At 40.4% G+C, this 10,849-nt stretch overlaps 1 long non-coding RNA gene across 1 annotated transcript; it reads left to right on the forward strand.

The window, feature by feature from the left end:
- The first annotated feature begins 719 nt into the window (after positions 1 to 719).
- LOC309559315 lies at positions 720 to 10,015 on the forward strand. The gene is made up of 3 exons (XR_014225459.1): positions 720 to 756; positions 2,823 to 2,876; positions 9,964 to 10,015. It is a non-coding gene; the product is annotated as an uncharacterized lncRNA (long non-coding RNA).
- Positions 10,016 to 10,849: the final 834 nt, after the last annotated feature.

The raw sequence follows: 10,849 nt of genomic DNA on the forward strand, positions 1-10,849 counted from the left end.
TTGCGTAAACCAATCAATATACGCTTTTTGGGGGGTTTTTTTCTTACCGAAAACATGTAGTAGAATACATATTGGCCTAAATTTATGAAGAAGCTAAATTTTTTTTTTGATTGGATGTGTTTTATAGTAGAAAGTAATATATATATATATATATATATATATATATATATATATATATATATATATATATAAAGCTCTATTTGTGGGAAAAAAATACATACATTTTATTTTGGTACAGTGTTGCACGATTGCGCAATTGTCAGTTAAAGTAACAAAGTGTAATTTTGCAAAAAGTGGCCTGGTCATTAGGAGGGGTAAATCTAAAGGCTGAACAACTGACAGGATCACAGGTTTTTTAAAACATGATAGTGAGTTCAAATTAGAACATAACAAGTGGTTGGATTTTTAGGTGATATTTTTTACGATTTACTAACAGTTCTACTTTAAAGAAACCCTATTAGGTCTCTAAAGTTTTTAACCTGTCAGGTACCTGCAATAAAAGACAAATTATACTCACCTTTTCTGCAGCCCCTCTCATACCCTCCCTACTTTCAAGTGCTGGAGCCTTCAAAAGGAGTTTTGGATACCTACGTCACCTATTACATGCTATTTCGTTCATCTGACCCCTATGTCACTGCAAGGGAGACATAAGGGTTGGAGAAAGAGACCCTGCCCAGGATGCAGGCATGCCTGGTAGTGCCTACTGCCTATTGTTGAAGATGCTTTTGGATGCCACAGAACTAAAAAAGAGAAGAGGTAGGAGACACTGGCTGCTGGAAAGGTGTTTACATTCTGTCTTCTGGATCTGATGGTTTTAAATCTTTGGAGACCTGACACGGTCTCTTTTGGTGACCCCCATGAGACTTCTTGCCATTGTTGCCTAAACTTTTACAATCTAGCAAGCAGTCAACAATTTACAAAGACTTTTAAAGCATACAAGATCAATCAGCGCTGTAAAACACAACAAGAGAGGGACAGTCCAAGGCAGATGGAAAAAACTATGGCCCAATTTTTCTGCACCCGTATGACAAGTACATGCGATTTGAAATTTGTATGTATATTTGTATATGAAATTTTTTGCTCTAGAAATGTCAGTATAGCTGCAGCAGGCTACATACATCGTAGAGATGCATTATTTTACAGGCACATTCAGGGGATCCCCCAGGCACGATATTTGAAGGAATTTTTCATTTTTATAGTTTCACTTTAAGCCTCATTAAAATCAGTAAATCAGTGCTCCTTTAAAAACTATCGTTTTTAAAAACTTTTTTTCATTGCTACATGTTCCCCAGGTCAGTAAATGACAATATTGCTGTGCTAAGTAATGATATGTATCTAAAAACAATATATGAGAAAATGAAAAGCAGCTACACAAAATCTGGAATAGTAACAGATCAATTGGTAATGTAGTAAATAATGTAGCGCTAATCTTAAAACACGTCCAAAATTGAACTGTACAAGAAAGTCTGTAAAATGTCCTTTTCAGCCAGATACAGGTGCTGTCGGAATGTCGGAGATGGCGGGAACCTGTGAGGTGATGAGCCGCCTGAGGTAACAGATCAATGGTGGAATCTGTGAATCCTGTTAAATCGTCAGAAGGATCGCCCTGGGCTTCTATATCATTCGAGCTTGTTGGACATCTGTGATGGGGATCATTTTGAGTTGGTAAGAGGCGGTGTAAACAGGGTGTCTGGTGGTGGTTCTCTGGATCTACATTTTCGCACCTGTATCTGGCTGAAAAGGACATTTTACAGACTTTCTTGTCCAGTTCAATTTTGGACGTGTTTTAAGATTAGCGCTACATTATTTACTACATCCCCAGGTCAGTACCCGGACCCCCATACACTTTTTTTTGGGGCAATAACTTGCATTTAAGCCTTCCAAAATGAGGCCGTTTGATTTTCCAGTTTCGTGTCCTATAGACTTCAATGGGGTTTGTTTATTCAAACAAACTTTTCCTCTGTTTGCGGTGTTCTGGTGCGAACTGAACCGGGGGGTGTTTGGCTCATCACTATTAGTAAAGGATAAATAAAACAATACTTTATTGTGAAGCACACCCACATCTGGAATCTTGTTACCAACTCAAGTGGCCGATACGGATGGTGCACAAACAGCTTGTAACAGTCTGGATGGACAGATGATGAGCTGCAGGGCACAGGCAAAGACCCACTGTGAGATGGAAAATGTTTCCAGCTTGAAAAGGAGAAAGGGTTTTAGAAATGTGTTGCGGGCCGTCCGCTCCTGTCTGTCAGGGTTTTCCTTTCCTGTCTGTGGTGCAAGTGAGGGCTACAGATGCTGCCATTTTTCCATCCCACAGCAGGTCTTTACCTGTGCCCTGCAGCTGTATATCTGTCCATCCAGGCTGTTGCAAGCTGTTTGTGCACCATCCATATCGGCTCCTTGAGTTGGTTATAAGATTCCCAGGCGTAAGTGTGCTTCACAACAAAGTGTTTTTCAGCACTGGAAATTAATTTTTTCAAGTAGATGTGAAAGATATAGACCTTAGAAACCTGGAATAATGAATTAATGAAAATATCAAAGTAAACATGTTGACCACAAGGTGCTAGTCACAGAGTAGAGACAAAAAATGGCCAGGCAACCACAAATGCTTTGAAGGCGTAGTTTCCTATTTAGTTTGGTTTTTTCAAACCTGGTGTTAAGAAAATGCAACGTGAAGACAGCTCAATATATCTATCTACATCACAGGTATGAGGGCTGGAGAGATCCAGGCTTTCGGGCACTGATAGGCAATATTGCAATATGAGTTTCACAATAGAACTCCAGTTTGTTGATCATTCTGATATTCTTGTATTCTTTTACAGAACTCCACTGCATATCTCTCACTGCTTTACAGGATACAGGACATTACAATAGAGGTAAGTAGTCTCATACTTTGAAGTAGAACTCCAGCTTAAAACAATCTTTACTATTTTATCTGCTATAGGATTTGTAATTAAAGTGGTTGTGAAGGCAGAAGGTTTTTGATCTTCTTGTATTCTATGCATTAAGGTCCAAAACCTTCTTTGTGCAGCAACCCCTCTCAGCCCTCCTAATACTTACCTGAGCCCATCTCTATCCAGTGATGTTGCAGGATAATCTTGGCTGCCCAGGACTCTCCCTCCTGATTGGCTGAGACAGCTGCTGTCAAGTCAGTGAGCCAATGAGGATAGAGAGGGGTTGGGGCCTATCCACAGCTCTATGTCCAAATGGACACACGGAGCTGAGGCTCAAGCTGCATGCTGTGGGGGGCACTCAGCAGGAGGGAAGGGCCAAGAGCACAAGTAAGGGGCCAGAGGAGAGGAGGATCTGGGCAAAACCAACTGCACAGAGCAGGAAAGTATGACATGTTTGTTTTATTTTAAACACAAAAAAATTAGACTTTAGTCTCATTTTAGGGTTAGTCATTGTGATACACACAACTTTGCTAATCCACAGCTACCTGGTTTAGCTCTACTGCTTGCTAGGTCAGCTCCCTGCTCATGGGACAAAGATGATGATGATGATGATGATGATGATGATGATGATGATGATTTTCTGTGCAGTGAGGAGGAGGCTGAAGGGGGAGAGATGACACAGAAAGTTTAACTGCTGAACCAGAGAGAAAAATACCTAAGCTGGCCATACACCAGTAAAATTTTTAAATCAAATAAATATTATGTGTGACCATCACAGGAGTGAGCTTTTTCTCTGATTCAACCCCCCTCATATGCTCTTTCTCTCCTCTGAAAAAGTAGCTCAGAGCTCAGTGTTTGATAGCTCACGCCTGAAACGGTCGGGGTGAGTAGTAGTGACTAGGCCTCACTTAGCAATGTCCTAGCTTCAGGAGGTATACTGTATAAATGGTCTACACCAGGGCATTATTCAATTTTAGTCAGATCTGCACAGTTAGTTTTTTGCCTACAGACACCCCTTACCTACATAAGCCATTTTTTGTTAAAGGTGAAGTAATCCCTTTCACTACTTAAGCCCCGGAAGGTTTACCCCTTCATAACCAGGCCATTTTTTGCAATACGGCACTGTGTTACTTAAACTGACAATAGCGCGGTCGTGCGACGTTGTACCCAAATAACATTGATGTCCTTTTTTCCCACAAATAGAGCTTTCTTTTGGTGGTATTTGATCACCTCTGCGGTTTTTATTTTTTGCTCTCTAAACAAAAAAAGAGGGCAATTTTGAAAAAAAAAAAACTATATTTTTTACTTTCTGCTATAAAACATGTCCAATAAAAAAATTGAAAAAATTCAATTTCTTCATAAATTTAGGCCAATGTGTATTCAGTTACCAATTTTTTGTAAAAATAAATCCCAATACGTGTATATTGGTTGGTTTGCGCAAAAGTTATAGCTTCTACTAACAATGGGATATTTTTATGTAATTTTTATTTTATTACTTTTTTTACTAATAATGGCGGTGATCAGGGATTTTTACCAGGCCTGCAACTTTGCAGCAGATAAATCAGACACCTAACTGACACTTTTGACATTTTTTGGGGGACCAGTGACACTAATAGGGATCAATGCTAAAAATATGTTACTGTACTAATGACACTGGCAGGGAAGGGGTTAACATCAGGGGCGATCAAAGGGATAAAAGTGTCCCTAGCAGGTGCTTGCTAACTGTAGTGGGCTTGCTCTGACTGGGATAAGACAGAGATCCGTGTTTTTGCCTAGCAGGAACACATGATCTCCATCTTCTCCCCTGTCAGAACAGCTGTTCTGCCTATCCTGGGAATGATCGCAGGTAGCCGGCGGACATCGGGTCTGGCAGACATCAGGTCTGCCAAACCCGCTGATTGGCACCCCCAGTGGCTATTGCACCACATGACATACAGGTACATGATTTTGCGCAATTGCGCCAACCTGCCGCAGTAAATATGCAGTAGGTAGTCGGCAAGTGGTTAAAGGGAACAAGTGGGACAATTTCTTCTTTACATTTTATTGTTTATGTAATAAATAGAATAGTTAAAACAATATGTTTGCTTTACCAAAGTTGAACTTTGGACAGTAAGATACATATACAAATCTGTCACAATACAAGGCTTACATATGGCAGGGTGATCCAGGATTGCTTCTTTTACAACCCCCCCCCCCCCCCACACATACAGTATATTGCGGCAAGGCAGCCGCTCTGTGCCCGATCACATACCTGGGGAGCACATGCAGGAGCTAATCTGCAGGTACTGTTGACTCGATGTCCGCAGGCACCCACCGATCATTAGACAGAGAGCCAGAACAGCGGTCTGCCTATTTAAACACCTTTCTGTCAGTAGGGAAGGCATTGATCCTGTGCAGGAAAAAGGATCAATGCCTTCCCCTAGTAAAAACACCTCCCACACACTGGTTAAGCACACAGTTAACCCTTTGATCGCCCTAGATGTTTAACCCCTTCCCAGCCAGTGTCATTTGTGCAGTGACAGTGCATATTTCTAGCAATGATCACTGTATTAGTGTCACTGGTTCCCACAAAGTGTCAATTAGTGTCCCATTGTCCACCGCAATATCGCAGTCCCGATACAAGTCACTGATCACCGCCATTACTAGTTTAAAACAATAAATAAATAAAAATGCCATAAATATATCCCATAGTTTGTAGACACTATAACATTTGCGTAAACCAATCAATATGTGCTTTTTGGAATTTTTTTTTTCCCAAAAACATGTAGCAGAATACATATTGGCCTACATTTATGAAGAAACTTGATTTTTTATTTGATTGGATGTGTTTTATAGCAGAAAGTAAAAAATATTGTTTTGTTTTTTTCAAAATTGTCGGGTTTTTTTTTGTTTCTAGCGCAAAAAAAAAAACTGCAGTGGTGAGCAACTACTGCCAAAAGAAAACTCTTTTTGTGGTAAAAAAAAATTATATAAATTTTATTTGGGTACAGTGCAATTGTCAGTTAACCTCCCTGATGGTATTCTTGAGTTTGGCTCGAGGTTAATATAGAGTACCAAAAGTGGAACCGGCTGCAATTTTAAAAAAGTAAATAAAATAAATGACATGATACAAAGTTGTTATCCTAACAGATTACACTGTAGTATCATGCCATTTCAGCACAGGATTTCACCTGGTGACTTTTCCAGTGCCCTGCCTACCTGTGCTTTTCCAGTTCTTTGTGTCTGGAAAATTGAGAACGACCATGGCGTCCAAAAAGCGTTCTTTTTGCACAAAAACGCTTTTAGACAAACTGGAAAACAGAGACAGCGAAACTGAGTTACTTGAAGAACTGAGCAATAGTGATTCGTGGAAAAATTTGTCATCAGCGATGTGCGGACTTGGTGCTCTATTGACTGCAATACGGATCAGGCAGCGCCCCCAAGATTCCCATTTACATGAGCATGACAACCCCTTGGCATTACTCCAAATATTTTTGACTGATGCGGTTATTGAAAAAATTGTTACCGAGGCCAACAGGTACAAAGATCAACAATGCGCTACACATCGGAAGTTTGCAAGATGCAGAACATGGGAACTACTAACCAAAGATGACCTTTGGAAATTTCTGGGCCTATAAATTCTTCAGGGAGCGGTGGGGAAACCCTTGCAGAAGTGGTATTGGACAACCAATACATTACTTGCTACTCCATTCTATGGCACGGTAATGTCAGAATACAGATTTTCTCTCATAATGAAATATCTCCACTTTGAAAATAATGAATAATTTGATGAAACTACTCACCCTGCACCAAAGCTAAAAAAAATTTGGGAAGTATATCAAACGATTCTTCAGAATTTCCAAGGAGCTATGTGCCAGAAAGAGACATCAGCATAGATGAAAGTCTAATGGCCTACAAGGGAAGGCTCAGCTAGGTGCAATACATTGCATCAAAGAGGGCCCGATTTGGCGTAAAATCCTACAAGCTGTGCGAATCATCAACTGGCTACATTTGTAATTCAGTGATATACACTGGAAAAGGAACAAAATCTGATGAAAAATACAGTAATTATGGAATGGCATCATCTTCTGTTCTTTCACTAATTGAGCCATTGCTAAATCAGGGCTATTGTGTAACAACGGCCAACTTTTATACATCTGCTGAACTTTATGAGGTTCTACTGCACAACAAAACTGATGCCTATGGAACCGTAAGGGCTAACCCGCATGACATGCCACCAATGTTTGGCAAAAAAAAGCTGAAGACAGGAGAAATGGTTGCCTGGCAGAAAGGCAAAATGATGGCACTACGATGGAAGGACAAGAAAGATGTGTGCCTAATGAGTACAGTGCATAACACCTCCACTGTTATGGTACGCACGAAAGGTGGGAAAGAAGTCATGAAGCCACAAGTAGTGATAAACTACAACAACACCATGGGAGGTGTGGACAGAGCCTGACCAAGCAATGACATTCTACCCAGCTATGAGGAAGCAGCAAAAAAAAAAAAAAGAAATACTATAAGAAGATCTTCAGACATCTTCTTGAGCAATGCTTGTGGAATGCCTACATTCTGCTCAAAAAAAAGAGTGACGAGCCTTTGATTCATGCGGACTTTATTTGGAAAGTTGCCGTACAAATCTTTGAGTCACCAAACACCATCAATGGCTGTGAACAGATCTGGACATCGTGCTGTTGGCGTTGTCAACCCGGAACGCCCGACTGGTCATCACTTCATAGACTACATCCCACCAACTGAGAAAAAGTCGGCACCTACAAGGATGATCGTGGTTTCTTGCTTGGAGAAAGATGACAGTGGAAGGAAAATAAGAAAATAAACTAGATTCTATTGTCCTGATTGTGCAGTCCCATGTTTCAAAAAAGTCTTTGTGCAGTCCCATGTTTCAAAATATTTCATACCCGAGATGTTTACTAAACCTTTATTACAGTGACTAGTAATATCGCACCCCTTGTTTGTACATATTTCAGTGTCTTTGGTTTGATTATATTATTGAATAAAATGTATTATTATTATAATATTATAATTTATGATTTCCTGTTTCAAACTTTATCATACCCGGGATGTCTACTAGACTCTTGTTTGGACAGATTTAAGTGGGATATTCCTAAGAATTACAGGCTTAAAATATAAAACAACATATTTCCATGCAAAACAATGTACAACTTTTAGCACAAAAATTTTGACATAATCAGTCCGCCAGGAAGGTTAAAGTAACACAGTGCCAATTAGCAAAAAGTGGCCTGGCCATAAAGAGGGGTAAATCTTTGGAAGGCTGAATAACTGACAGGGTTACAGGTTTGTTATAACATGATAGAGGGTTCAAGTTAGAACATTACAGGTGGTTGGACTTTTAGGTGATATTTTTTATAATTTGCTAAAAGTTCTACTTTAAAGAAACCCTGTCACGTCTTTAAAGTCTTTAACCTGTCAGGTTCCTGCAATAAAAGACAAATTATACTCACCTTTTCTGCCCCCCGCCTCATACCTTTCCTACTTTCAAGTCCTGGAGCCTTCAAAAGCCTCTTCAGCTTTCAACAATTCTAGGAGTTTTGGATACATGTATCACTCATTACATGCTGGTTCCCTCATCTGACCCTTATGTCACTGCAAGGGAGACATATGGGTTGGAGAAAGAGACCCTTCATGGGACACAGGCATACCTCTTAGTGCCAATGATTAAAGATACTTTTGGATGCTACTGAGCTAGAAAAGAGAAGAGGTAGGAGACACTGGCTGCTGAAAAGGTGTTGCAGGGATCTGGTGGTTTTAAATCTTTGGAGACCTGACACGGTCTCTTTAGGTGACCCCCATTAGACTTCTGACCATTGTAGCCTGAACTTTTACAATCTAGCAAGCAGTCAACATCAGTCTAAACTTTCCAAAAAAGGGAAATGTGAGCATTTGTTTTCCAGGTAGACAAAGACTTTTATAGCATAAAAGAACAATCAGCGCTGTAAAACACAACAAAAGAGGGACAGTCCATAAGGTTCATGGAAGATGGAAAAATGAATAAATAAGTGGATTTATACAATCCGGCAGCTCCTTGCAGGTAGACCTTGGAGGGATCCCTCATAAAATGCAAAAGTGGAAAAACAGGGCGCCAGATTAGTAAAGGATAAATAAAACAACACTTTATTGTGAAGCAAACATCTGGAATCTTGTAACCAACTCAAGTAGCCAATACGGATGGTGCACAAACAGCTGTCAACAGTCTGGATGGACAGATGATGAGCTGCAGGGCACAGGTAAAGGCCCACTGTGAGATGGAAAATTTTCAAGCTTGAAACAGGAGATGGGGCCTAAGAAACGTGTTGCGGGCTGCCTCCTCCTGCCTGTCACGGTTTCCTGTTCCTGCCTGTAGTGCGAGTGAGGGCTACAGTTGCTGCCAGTTTTCCATCCCACAGCAGGCCTTTGCCTGTGCCCTGCAGCTGTATATCTGTCCATCTAGACCAGGGGTCTTCAAACTATGGCCCTCCAGTTGTTCAGGAACTACAATTCCCATCATGCCTAGACATGTCTGTGAATGTCAGAGTTTTACAATGCCTCCTGGGATGTGTAGTTCCGCAACAGCTGGAGGGCCGTAGTTTGAGGATCCCTGATCTAGACTGTTGCAAGCTGTTTGTGCACCATCCATATCGGCTTCTTGAGTTGTTTATAAGATTCCCAGGTGTAAGTGTGCTTCACAATAAAGTGTTGTTTTTTAACATTGGAAATTTGTTTCTTTAAGTAGATGTGAAAGATATAGACCTTAGAAACCTAGAGTATTGAATCAATAAAAATATCAAAGTAAACATGTTGACCACAAGGTGCTAGTCACAGAGTAAAGACAAAAAGTGGCCAGGCAGCCACAAATGCTTTGCAAAGTTTCCTATTTAGTTTTTTTTTTTTTTTAAAACCTAGTGTTAAGAAAATGCAACGTGAAAGACAGCTCAATATTTCTATCTACATCACAGGTATGAGGGCTGGAGAGATCCAGGCTTTCGGGCACTGATAGGCAATATTGCAATATGAGTTTTACAATGGAACTCCAGTTTGTTGATCATTCTGATATTCTTGTATTCTTTTACAGAGCTCCACTGCATATCTCTCACTGCTTTACAGGATACAGGACATTACAACAGAGGTAAGTAGTCTCATACTTTGAAGTGGAATTCCAACTTAATACATTTTTACTATTTTATCTTCTATAGGATTTGTTATTGAAGTGGTTGTAAAAGCAGAAAGTTTTTTTTTTAAATCTTAATGCAATGGTCTGCTCCATGTTAGTACAGCAATCTCCCAACTGAGTTATTGTGTTCTGATAGGGGTACTGTCCCCTCCCCCCCACACCAGAACACACCGGTCAGTGCTGGCAGCCATTGGTTGCCAGCGCTGATCGGATGCTGGTTTTCCAGCATGTCGATTCGACAGAAGCTGTCTGTTCAGTCAGCTTCTGTCAGACAGGCTAGTATATACATGGGCCAAATGTTAGCTGGTTTCTGTTGAACTGGCCAATACCGACTGATATTCGGCCCATGTGTACCAGGCTACAGACTATGAAAATGGAGGCTTAGTAAAATGCGTGGCCTACCAGTAAGTCATATGATTTTCCATACAGGGATGTATTAAGCATTTCTTTCAACTCCCAGCACTGAGCAAAGAAAAGGTACATACTGTATATGCAGCTGGGGATGAGGAATTAAAGCAAACCTGTTATTTTGCTCTAAATGGGCAACGCACAGTTGACTTTAGGATCCATTAACAGGTTTGTATTATGGTAATGCACACATTACCACAACGTACTATACATGCCTTAGTGTGTTGCAGTGCCATTCATTTTCAATGTCACTTAATGCAGTAAATCATAGCACCTGCATTGCAGCACACTGTAGCACACAATAATGCACTACAATGTGTTATGTGCTGGTTTATTGCAATGCACATTAACATGTGACATTATGCAGATTTATGTCAAA

The sequence above is a fragment of the Pelophylax lessonae genome (genome assembly GCF_965119305.1).
Source record: "Pelophylax lessonae genome assembly, chromosome: 7".
Lineage (NCBI taxonomy): Eukaryota > Metazoa > Chordata > Amphibia > Anura > Ranidae > Pelophylax > Pelophylax lessonae.